Below are 13,330 nucleotides of genomic sequence, written 5' to 3'. Positions count from 1 at the left end.
TGTGGTTCTGTACGGGTGTGAAACTTGGTCTCTGACATTAAGTGAGGAACATAGACTGAGGGTGTTTGGGAACAGGGTGTTGAGGAGAATATTTGGACCGAAGAGAGATGAAGTGACAGGAGGTTGGAGAAAACTGCATAATGAGGAGCTTCATAACTTGTACTCTTCTCCAAGTATAATTAGAATGATCAAGTCAAGGAGAATGAGGTGGGCAGGGCACGTAGCACGAATGGGGGAGACGAGGAATGCTTATAGGATATTGGTGGGAAAGCCAGAAGGAAAGAGACCACTGGGAAGACCAAGACGTAGGTGGGTGGACAATATTAAAATGGATCTTATAGAAATAGGATGTGATGGTATGGATGGGATTGATCTGGCTCAGGATAGAGACCAGTGGAGGGCTCTTGTGAACACTGTAATGAACCTTTGGGTTCAATAAATTGCTGGGAAGTTCTTGAGTTGCTGCAGAATTGGCGGCTCCTCCAGAAGGGCTCAGCTCCATAAGTAAGTAAGTTAAGTATAATTTGTAAAAGAGAGAGTAACTATTTCTCGAAATAACATTAACCGATTGGTATTTGAAATAGTAACGCAGTATGTTATCTATGAGGTGGGAAGTTAATTTTAAGTATCATTTAGAAGCGTTTAGTGCTTCAAAGGTATAATAACATAAAGACTAATATAAGATGTATTATCACATGCTGTAAGGGGTCTGCTTGTAAATCTATACCCGTTACATTTACGGGCATCTTTGTCTGCGGATAGAGACTAAGAACTACCTCATGTGCACATATATGAGTAGTGATTTTAGTGTTCTGTAATTGTTGACAGTTTGGGCCGNTGTGTGGTTGTTTTTTGGTGTTTTGGTATTTTTTGGAGTGTGGGGGGGGGGGGGGGGGAATTTTATGGCTTCCTGTGTGTGTTACGATGTTGCTTTTACACGCGAACTATGGCTCAAACGCATGGCAAATCTAAATTCCACCCATTGCTTTGAGTCTATAAATAAATTGCAGGAACATAGAGCATAGAACATAGAACATAGATGTTGCAACTTTGAACTAATTCTCTATGCAAGGGTATGTTGCAAACGAGTTATTAGATATTATTATTACATGTACACAACTTTGTTGTCGATAATTAACTTTAGTTTGGGAATTTCATGATCAAGAATGCTGTATGGGCGTTTCAATATTTTTCAATATAATTCTGTGAAACGATTCTACATTTCGGAAAGTGAATGCAAAAACTGGAGCAGGAATAGCTCAATTTTTAGAGAACTTGGCTTCTGTCTGGATTATCATTGAGTCGGTGTTAGATTCCTGGGTGGGGCAATACATTTTTCTCTTCCCCATAACGTCCAGCCCAGCTGTGGGGCTCACTCTACTTGGAGGTACTTTTCAAAGGTCTAAAGCGACTGGGGCGTGAAGCTAGTGCGTAGAAATAGTTTAGGCTCTAGATATCTGTAAACATGGCAACATTGCAGGAACAAATGGACCGAATATTCAGTTACTGAGTTTTTGGAAATATTTGCTTAAAACATAATGTTTCGGAGACTGCATTCTGTATCCGTCTTCAGGTAAAGCATACCCACTTGGGCCCAATCGATGGAGCTAGTTCCTGTTTCTGGATACCGTCACCAACAGAAGATAGGATATACAAAGTAGAATTTTATTTATTCTGGTCCGTCACACTAGTCAACGTTGCAGAATGGGTTGATTACACCATCCAGTGTGACTCGAAAGTATATATATGATGCCTCTACATGTTTCAGTCAATTCATGGCCGTCTTCAGAAAGCAAAGAACAATACTTGAGTAAACTACTACTACATAAATCATAGTACATCAAATTCAAATTTGTCCAAAGTTTTACATATAAAGATTTTAACTCAAACTAAAATGTGGTGAGTTAAAGACAGGAACCTTAGCTGTTTAAGAGTTTAAATATTAAGAATTGTATTAATAATGTGGCGTGTCGCCAAAAATCCGGGGGATGTGACGCCCATTGATAGGCAAAGGCTGCGATAAATATGTACTTCAGTGGAAACGCAATACCAGCAGACCGTTCCACTGGAATTGCCTAAACAACAAATGTGTTTCCCCGGAAATGGAAGGATATCCGTGGAAACTAATCCTCCTAGCGGATAAAACCGAACCCTTGAACACGATGTTCGCTAGTCAGTCCGAGCGCACACTACAGGAGTCAGTGTAGCTCCGACGAGTTTTCAGTTTGTATTCGATTGGAGCGGAGTTCAGTTTGTATTCGACCTTAGAAGAGTAGAGCTGGTATTCGGCAAAGACTAGAAGACACTTTACCGAGAATAGCGGTGCAAGATTGTCGTGACATCAAGAAGAAACATCCGAAGACGTTATAAGTTGTGAACTATTGTACTTGCGTGTGTAAAGGTGACTGTCCAATAAATATTCGTTCAAATCCGAGAACCCACAAAATTTCTTTTCGCGTTGCCTAGCAAACATACGACAATATTTTAACTGATCACATTTTAGCTTAATTTAAAATCTTTATATGTAAAACTTTGAACAACTTTGAACTTGATGTACTATGATTTATGTAATAGTAGTTTCCTTCTATAGATGGTCATTACTTGACTGAAGCATGTAAACGAATCGTATAGATATAAACATATATTTGAGTCACACTGGACGACGTAATCGAACTATTCTAAACACAACATAACCACCATTGAGAGTTAAGACAAACTTAAAGACTTCACACCTGAAGACTGGCACCTATGGCCATGGATTCTTTCACATCCGGTTCCAGAGCAGTACCTGGACAGAACTCGAATTAAAGAGACAAAGTCTCTGCATAGTACCAACATAAAGGCACAGCTGTCTCGCATAATCTACACTGGACCGAGCTGTAGTTTTCAGATTTCTGCTGTAATAATGGGAGTCCAGGTGGGAGAGATGTCTAGAATTTACGTAATAAAATATATTGAAATAACCCAGATTCTTATTACGATGTAACTAAATGTTGTACGGTATAATTAATGATATATCTTAATATATACGAGATCACTATTATGCTAAATAATTATATTTGTTAATTAAGGCGGAAGATCTAATTCAATCAGCTGTAATGAACTGTTCCACGGTGTTCCATATAACGGGAATATTGATTTATTCTGACATTTTTTGCACAAGTTTTCAACCCATTGGATTTTAAATTCTTCTGCGCTCACTTAACATCATAACGCTGAATCCCTTTTTAATTGCACCTATTTCGTGGAAATTGGCATTTCCCAAAGAGAACATATATAAATAATAGGATCGTCGGGGACAATACGGTCCTAAATACAGGCAGACGGATAGGAGAATCATATGTTCGTTATGATGTCAGGTAGCATTACATTGTTTTTATTGTGGTCATTATCGGTAATATCTGTAACAAGCCTCCTAATTGGACATTTAAGTGAAAGTTATGCCGTAAATATTATTTTCTCTTAGGCTGTGACACCGTGTTTTAGTAGATAGCTACCAGTTGTCTCTGTCTTTTATACTGAAGAAGGAGGCAGTAGGATGTCATTAAATTTTCTTTGTATGTACAAAACTACATAGGGACACACACCAGAAGACCGTCGCCTATACACTGCCCCCGCCCGCTTATGGAGAAGCCGCCAGTTGTGCAGCTACTCAAGAACTTCACAGCATTTTATGGAACCCGAAGGTTCATTACCGTGTTCACAAGAGCCCTCCACTGGTCTCTATCCTGAGCCAGATCAATCCCATCCATACCATCACATCCTATTTCTATAAGATCCATTTTAATATTGTTCACCCACCTAGGCCTTGGTCTTCCCAGTGGCCTCTTTCCTTCTGGCTTTTCCACTAATACCTTATATGCATTCCTCTTCTCGCCAGTTCGTGCTACATGCCCTGTCCACCTCATTCTCCTTGACTTGATCATTCTAATTATACTTGGAGAAGGGTACAAATTATGAAGCTCCTCATAATGCAGTTTTCTCCAACCTCCTCTCACTTCATCTCTCTTCGACCCAAATATTCTCCTCAACACCCTCAGTCCATGTTCCTCCCTTAATGTCAGAGACCAAGTTTCACTCCATACAGAACCACAGGCAAAATTATAATTTTGTATATTCTAANTTTTTTCTACCCTGAAGATGGAGGCGATACGTTCCTCCGAAACGTCGGTTAACACCACATATACACAGTGCCAAATCCCAGAAGACTGCTTTCTTCATAGTCACCGCCGTGAAAGCCTCAAATCTTACAATATACAGTTGGCTGTAAAATGTAAAGTCTTTACAACTACAGCGGCTGTTCCAATACATTAAAATATTTATAGTTACTTTGTTAAGATTCTATTGGAATTCGTAAACCAAGAAGATTCGTGTCGTCCCTCTTCGTATTTCTGCTGACGGAGGCCGAATGTATGCCAGCTGTCGTTCTTGAGAAGAGGGTTCTTTGGTGTTGTCCTGTATGTGTTTGTGGCCCGCTGTGTTGCTTTTACTGTCAAACGAAATACGAAGAGGGACGACACGAATCTTCTTGGTTTACGAATTCCAATAGAATCTTAACAAAGTAACTATAAATATTTTAATGTATTGGAACAGCCGCTGTAGTTGTAAAGACTTTACATTTTACAGCCAACTGTATATTGTAAGATTTGAGGCTTTCACGGCGGTGACTATGAAGAAAGCAGTCTTCTGGGATTTGGCACTGTGTATATGTGGTGTTAACCGACGTTTCGGAGGAACGTATCGCCTCCATCTTCAGGGTAGAAAAAAATATAAGAATTCTGCAAGCGGAGAGACCGTGAGAACCGGTAAAAGCAGACTGTGTGGAAATACACATATTGTTTACGTGTATATTATATGTGTATATTTTAACTTTTAGAACATGTACTGTAGTTGTGGCTTCTAACTGTGTTGATGTAAAGGTTTTCCTCTGAAGATGGTCTCTGAAGACCGAAACATGTAAGGATACGAATAATTGAAATAAGAAAGAAATATCTTAACCAGTCATACTGGACGGAACTATTTAACCTTTTCATAATAGTGTGACGGACCAGAATGAAACAAATCAAATCTGTTAATATCTTTATGTCATAATACTACCTTTAATTGGCCTTGGCGTTACCGACACTTCGTGGGCCAGAATGTGGCATATCGTTACACACTGAATCTGCACAGTAGCATTTCGTGGTTGTGCGGCATTCCTGGCGGAGTTAATATGCCTCTACGTGCATAAGTTGTAACATATATGCTAGGAGTGAACTGATTCGACCGGGCTCAGACCAGGCGCCTCAGCGGGCCAACCTCTCGGGAACCCAAATGGGAATGAAAATGTTATAAATTTTATGCTTTATTTTCTATTTGTGTTGTTATGTTAATGCCTCTGTAATTTCTGTTGTAATTACATCACTTACACTATCTTGTTTTCCTCTTCTTCATCTTCAAGGATTATACCCTCTTGCCTATTCCAATTCAGAATTAATTTCTGAACTTATTAATCTTTTAAGCGTTTCCTAGGCAAAGCAAAGCTATCCCTATACTTTATTATGTAATTAAGCACTATTCCATGAAGCATAAGGCACAGTGGAGATGTAGTTCCACCATTATTATCCTCGGCACTGGATGAGTGGTGAGTCTCACGCCCCGGCCGCTTTATCACCGGGGATAAAACCCACGGTATCCACCGGATATCAGGCTGGTTTGGTACCAGATTAGGTCTCGAATCTATGGAGAATTCTTTTCATTTGTCGGGAGTCGAACCTCAGTCTCCAAGCCAGTAGCCTAACTTCTGTACCTACTGAGGAATCCAGGCTCCAAGCGTTTGACAGAAAAACTTGGAAAAGTAAACATCATGTATTTATGACTTTTATAAAAGAAATTAACGAAAAAATATTTTTATCAAGACCAACCCTGTGGTCAGAATTCATAGTTCTTTATGTTAAAGCGAATAGCATATGTCACAACAAATGTGACTTAGGGGATTCACAGACGTTTACTCGATACTCGTAAGAGTGAGCTCGTTAAATAAAATAAATAAACGAAAAAATATTTTTATGAAGATCAACCTGTGGTCAGAATTCATAGTTCTTTATGTTACAGCGAATATCATATGTCATAACAAACGTGACTTAGGGGATTCACAGACGGGTACTCGATACTCGTAAGAGTGAACTCGTTAAATAAAATAAATAAACGAAAAAATATTTTTATGAAGACCAACCTGTGGTCAGAATGCATAGTTCTTTATGTTAAAGCGAATTGCATATATCATATCAAATGTGACTTAGGGGGTTCACAAACGAGCACTCGATACTCGTAAGAATGAACTCGTTAAATGACGCAGTACTTCCGGTTGCTCTAAGTCCAGAGTTCATGGCATGCGGTAGGCTGCCTCTCAGATTAATGTTGCTTTTGTTTCTGTGGCTGGGGAACTACGGTTTATGTGCTCTACAAGGAAAACCTAATGCGCGTGTGGGCTGTAATGGATCCCCCGACACAGACGTGGTATTGTCGACGTTTCAGTCCATCAGAATCCAACTGCCGAGCTGTGTATGTCCACCAGTTATACGCAAAGTATTCTTTGTATTTGCTACACAACGTTATGTCCTTCCATTAAATGACACCAACGCTTAGAAAGGCTCATTAATGTACGACAAATTTATGTGCGGTCACGGTAGCCGCGCGGTCTGAGGCATGAACGGTCTTCGCTCGCTCGGACACTGGAATCGTAGGTTCGATCCCCACTCAGGATAGGGATGTTTGGTGTGTGTGTGTGTATGTGTTTATTCTGTGTTTGTGTTGTCCTGTGTTTAGGTAGAGGCCTTTGCTACGGGTTGATCACTCGTCCGAGTAGTTCTACGGTCTGTGAAAAATTATTACGGAACGTAATAAGAGGCCTGCAAGAGCCTTTAATGGTTTGTTAAGGGAAACGACTACGTTCTGAACAATGGTAGAATGTGGTTTGATTCCCGGTAGGAGCGGAGAATGAAAACATGAAGAAACTCTTGTTAGCTTCGTCTTGTCTGTATATGTCCGTCTGTAACAATTCGAGAACAGTGAATCAGTCTGTTATAAAGCGGATATTGGGAAGTTCTACAAAAATTTTAGAGACTACTGATTTTCGATGAAATCTTGCCTGATAATCGGCCATGTGTATGTGAAGTTACTGCCCGACGTTTCAGAGACTGCCTCTGTGAGGTGATGTTTTGAGTGTCGTATTTGAACACTTTACCTAAACAATGATGATGGATGCAGAGATAATCTTTGAAATGTCGAAGACTCTCTACACAGCTGATCGCCGGACATGGCTTCATTGTCTACTGTCGTCTATAAAATTATTGGTTGAAACCTGATAGCAGTGATATAAAATCTACATGAAAATTTGTATACTTTTCTGCGTGCATCTCGAGATTTTCTTGGTAAATAATTTTGGTGCCAAAATTTGTTGTCAATAAGTGTTGCAGGATAAATCGAAACAGATTATCCATTGATAAATATTCCATAAATCTTATGAACTTCGAAATAATTAAAGAAAAATTAAATTGTAAGATTTGAAGTTTTCACGGCGGTGACTATGAAGAATTCCGTCTTCTGGAATGTGGCACCGTGTAGATCTCGTGTGAACCGATTTTTCGGAAGAACGTATTGCCTCCCTTACTTATGTCACGAGTTGTAATTGCTCAATAAATCCGATTACCAATCAAAGCGTCTTTTATAATCACTAAAATCGTGACAATACGAACATCGTAAGTAAGCTTTAATTAGTGACGAACAGAAGTATATTTTTGCTCGGGATATTGCTACTTTCCTTGTTTATATGACAATATAATAACTAGGGCTTCAAACCAAGTAATGACACCGAATTCAAGTAACTCTTTAGTAGTGTCACAAAAAATAAATGTGACTTCGGATTCAAATCGCATCCAAAGTCTCTACCGTAACAGTTGCATATTTCTTAAACAGCTGTGATTGTAATACGCACAGTAATGATTGCGGAGTAAATTTTGGTTGTTCTGCATTAAGTCCGAGGTAGGACAGTTACATTTGTATACGTAAGATAAAACTCCGTGGCTTTAGTCCGCAAGCAAACTATACCGACCGAGCGACGACCGCTTGTGAGCGAAACTAGTGCCAACTTTTGCGGATAGATGGTGTTGCGCTGTCAGCGCAACGGATCACCACGGCCGTTAATTTTGGTTTTCTAGACCGGAGCCGATATTTCCTTGAAATAGCTCCTCATTTATCCTCACGAGGCTGAATGGACCTCGTTCCGGTCCCACTACTTCTCAGAAAATCTCGTATCTCCAGGAATCGAACCCGGGACCTCTGGATCTGTAGCCAGGATCTCTGACCACTAAATCACAGGGTCGGATACGTAAGATAGAAGCACAATATTACAAGCCACGCCCCAGTGACTAGCTGATAATGATTCTGAATATGATACGCAGATCCCTGAAAGTCCTCTCACAGGGAGTCTTCGTGAGTCTATTTTTCAGCACCGAGTCTTTTCCATTATCTCTGGTATGTTCTCAAATATTTCCCCAGTCTTCTCTTTGCTGCAATATCTTACCGCTCATTATTTTTTCTTCTTTGTCTTCTGAACCTTTTCTTAAAACTGATGTAACCGACGAGTTCATGGCCTTCACACAGCCTCTCTCCAGATTCTGCTCGCTCTTCTCTTTAATTAAGTATTCACTTAGTGGGGGGTGGAGTCCAACTGGTTCACTCGGCACGGTGGCCACTGATTGGCATATTGTAGCCTGCCCCGAGTAATTATGATGATGGAGAATTTGATGGAATGAAGATTGGCAGGGGAACCGAAGTACTCGGAGAAAACCCGCCCTAGCGTCACTTGATCCACCACAAATCCCACTTGAACAGACCCGGGATCGAACCCGGGCCGTCGCCGTGGGAAGCCAGCGACTAACCGCTTGAGCTATGGCGCGGCCTTTAATTAAGTATCTGTGTTCCTTCTTGTGGAGAACACATTAAAAATATATTCTCTTAATATTTGCGGCGCCGGTCACGGTAGCCGAGCGGTCTAAGGCATGCACTGTCTTCGCTCGCTCGGAAGCCGGGATCGTGGGTTCGGATCTGTTTCCTGTGAGGTACGAACTGAATTCTTATATATTATTCTTATACACTACCGAAGTGAACGGAGAAGTTCATGGAGGTAGGCCTAGGCCCACTGGGGCTGTAGTGCCAAGGGGGAAAAAATATATAAATATTGGTGGCGACAGGCAATGAATACGAATGGGGAATTGAGGTGCTATCGCTCTCTCGGAAGCCGGGATCGTGGCTTCAGATCCCACACGAGGCATGGATATTTAGTATGTTTATATGTTTATTATGCGTTTGTGTTATCCCGTGTTTAGGTATAGGCCTTGCTACGAACTGACCACTCGTCCAAGGAGTCCTAGCGTCTGTAAAATGATCAAAAAACAACCTCGACACCGTAAGGCATAAGAGGAACGGTTTAAGTAAGTAAGTTTAAAAGAATTTGTTGCTATGTTTAATTTTGGTTAGAAGTTAAGAGAAATAATGAACACTTTACAGGAAGGCCTATATGAGTTTCTACACGCACCACAAAAATAAATTATGTTTAACTTGTTGTATATTTGTCGAACAGAAGAGTCCTGGAAGAGACGTTGTAGAACATTAATTTTATATCCCGTGTATTTATTCCTTAAGCCTCACAGTTTGTGAGATAATCTAACAAAAGCGAGAGACACGCCCAAATTGTTACGTTGTACATTGTGAGTTCCTGCACTTCTTAACATCTGACTGTGTTCCATGCTGATGAAACTCTCTTCACACCTAATGTAAATATTAAATGTCTAGGTGTGCATTGTAACTTACAGCTACAGATGTAGTCCGTTAGTTCTAAACAAGTAATTTCCAGAGAGAAGAATAATGAAGTAGCATGTTTGTAGGGATACGGGAGAGAGAGACAAGCAACAAGAGATCTCTGTTCTCCTGTTTGGTTTAAGCTCAAGTAAACATCGGTTCATGTTACCGTAACTAGCCTGCCATTTTTCTTCTGTAAGGCAAGTAGACACTGCGATATATCAATGCTGTTTACGCTCGTAGAGGCTTCTCTTGCTCACCCAATATTGTTGTTATTTTAAAGGTTCTACGGAAACGCTTGTGCTTATAGCATACAGAAACAAATACGTACATTATTTTCGATTCAGCGAACGAATTTGACCGCCTCTGTAGTCTAGTGGTCAGAGTTCCTGGCTACAGAACCAGAGGTCCTAGGTTAGATTCCCAGCGCTACCAGATATTCTGAGAAGTAGTGGATCTGGAATGGGGCCCACCTAGCCTCGTGAGAATGATTGACGAGTTATTTCAAGAAAATGGCGGCTCCGGTTTAGAAAACCAAAATTAACGGGCGTGGGCTCCGTTGAGCTGACCACGCAACATCCTCTATCCGCAAAAGTTGGCACTAGTTTCGCTGAAAAGCGGCCGTCGCTCTGCCGGTATAATTCGCTTGCGGACTACGGGCCACGGAGTTTCAATTTTAACGACTTTAAAGCATGAACACATAATGAATCTGGTTAAAAATAACAATCGGATAATGTTTTGGTGGAAAAAACTACTGTTTACACTGAGAATCGCATGAAACACATACATGAGCTCTGTGGACAAAATTAAGAATTTCTGTTATTAAAGAAAGTGCTAAATATAGTTACTACCGTACTCTGAGACCTAACCTACGATAATCCAGTTACTGAACAGCTGGGGGTTGACTTCGAATCTCTTGCTGTCCGAGAGAATTTACGTATTTATGGACAAATTTGTTTCAAATTAAATATTACTTCCATTCAGTTTTTATTCCTTCAGTGTCTGGCAGGTATATCCCTTTTGTTTTATGTTCATGATATCGTGCTCTTCCCGGGACGCAACATGAGACTTGAAGAAATAAAGTCTTAAACTTTCATCTTGATGAGTTGATGTTCTGTTTTGCCTATATCTTTGAAGTATGGATTTAGTGGATTTGTGATAAAAAATAGTTTTTCGTAAAATTGTATTATTGGCTTCTTGTAAGTTACTAATCCGTAAATTGACATTATCTGTAAGAGACCAAGGAAATCTGTCAAGATATCCAGTAGTTGACAGTGGCGCCGCGCTGTGATAGTTGGGTACATTAATGATTGCCAAGAAATGAAACAGATTATTTCTTCAATATTTTTTAAAGTCTTTAATATCCCTTTATGTGTAACATGCTCGTACATATATATTTTAGACCAGATATCCTCTTTACTTCTGGCCTTACATTATATTAAACAAAATTAATGATTAGCAATTACTTTCATAATTTTTATGTTTCCTACTACGAACCTATTGGAGAACACCCCATACAGACTTACTAAGAAATTCACCCCCCATGTTCTCCATATACGTACTCATATATAAACGATTATATTTAATTTATGAAGCTAGCCGATGTTCAGTTGTTTGCTGTTCCGTCATTCCATTTATTAATCTGCAGTAAGCTTGCACAAATGTAGCTGCTTATATTGCCCAGTGTATAAGTGACCATAGACGGGATTTGGACTGGTAATTAAATTGATTGCACACTTACAGGCCTTAACTACAAGCAGCTGTAGTGTTACTGCTAAGTAGCACGCTGAACAATTTACTAAAGCATACACTAAGTAGGGGGCACACGGCAGCGTAGTTGGTTGAGGCACCATGCTACAACCCGGAAGGTCGCGAGATTGAACCCAGATGAGGTGGATTTCTCAATATACCTAATCCTTCCAGCAACACTGTGGTCCTGGGGTCGACTCAGCTTCTAACAGAAATGAGTGCCAGGAATACTCTTGAGGATAAAGGGCGGCCGGCGCGTAAGGCTGACGACCTTACCGCCATCTATGAGTCCATTGTCTAGAAAAAGTGGGAACCTCAACATTTCACCACCCTATGGACCTCCACGGCCTGTTACAGGAATAACTTTACTTACTTTACTATAGACTAAATATTCTCAGTGTGCTATATCTTCACCGGTTGTCGCCTGGTAAAGGCTTCCAACGCCGTACCTGCATCAGCTTCCTTTCTCACGTCCTTACTGGCTGTCGACTGTCTCACATCTAACTAAACACTACATTTCTGCTGCTTATAACACCTCGGTACGGACGGCAAAAAAAAAACACTTCTCCCAGCATTTCTTCTTTTGTTGCATCACGATGCTATTGCAAGGACCGCGTAGAGAAAACAGTTTCGTAGTTACTCCGTTGTTTCATATTACGAATCTGTTGCTGCCATTAGCTAGCAACGGCTGTTGCTTATTTCGCGTTCATTGCCTAACAACTGTTCTCCATACAACAGTATTCACATTTACTTCGAATTCTGGTTGTTAATTCGGATTTTAGATTACTTACTTACGGAGATGAGCCTTTCTTGAGGAGCCGCCAAATCTACAGCTATTCAAGAATTTCCCAGCATTTTATGGAACCCGAAAATTCATTACCGTGTTCACAAGAACCCTCCCCTTGTCTCTATCCTGAACCAGATCAATCCAATCCATACCATCCCATCCTGTCTCTCTAAGATCCATTTTAATGTTGTTCACCCACCTTTTTGTTTCCCCTTGGCACTACAGCCCCAGTGGGCCTAGGCCTACCTCCATGAACTTCTCCGTTCACTTCGGTTTTTCTAGATCTTACACATTCGGTAGGCCTCCTTGGGCGGGTGATCAGCTCGTCGCAAGGCCTCTACCTGTACACAAACACAGAAAAACGCACATACACAAACTAAACATCCATGCCCTGAGTAGGATTCGAACCCACGATCCCGGCTTCCGAGCAAGCGAAAACAGTGCACGTCTTAGACCGCTCAGCTACCGTGACCGACTGTTCACCCAACTACGCCTTGGTTTTCCCAGTGGTCTCTTTCCTTCTTACTTTCCGACCAATATCCTATATGCATTCCTCGTCTCCCCCGTTCGTGCTACATGCCCTGCCCACCTCATCCTCCTTGACTTGATCATTCTGATTTTAGGTTACAACATATTTTCATTCGAGTGTTTGCTCATCTTATTGATAAGCTTATTAAACTTCTGCTTTTATACATTCCTTTGCATCTCCGCGTGTTTCAAGTCAGAATTATTTTTCATTCGCCCTCCATGTTTGTCATATTGTGATTTTAGCTGAAATGAGAAATAAGTTCGAGATGGCATTTTCATTCCTTTATTTACATAACTCCACAAAAAACACAGGTGATAAAACGAAAAACGAATTTCGAAAACATATAATTTCCGAAATGTTAGGAGAAGTGAAACGCTGTATGATAGTTTTCACTCTTCTGTTGCGTTGAAACATTGCATTAAAAT

Source organism: Cryptotermes secundus, unplaced genomic scaffold (genome assembly GCF_002891405.2).
Source record: "Cryptotermes secundus unplaced genomic scaffold, Csec_1.0 scaffold345, whole genome shotgun sequence".
Taxonomy (NCBI): domain Eukaryota; kingdom Metazoa; phylum Arthropoda; class Insecta; order Blattodea; family Kalotermitidae; genus Cryptotermes; species Cryptotermes secundus.
This window is presented reverse-complemented; position numbering follows the sequence as displayed.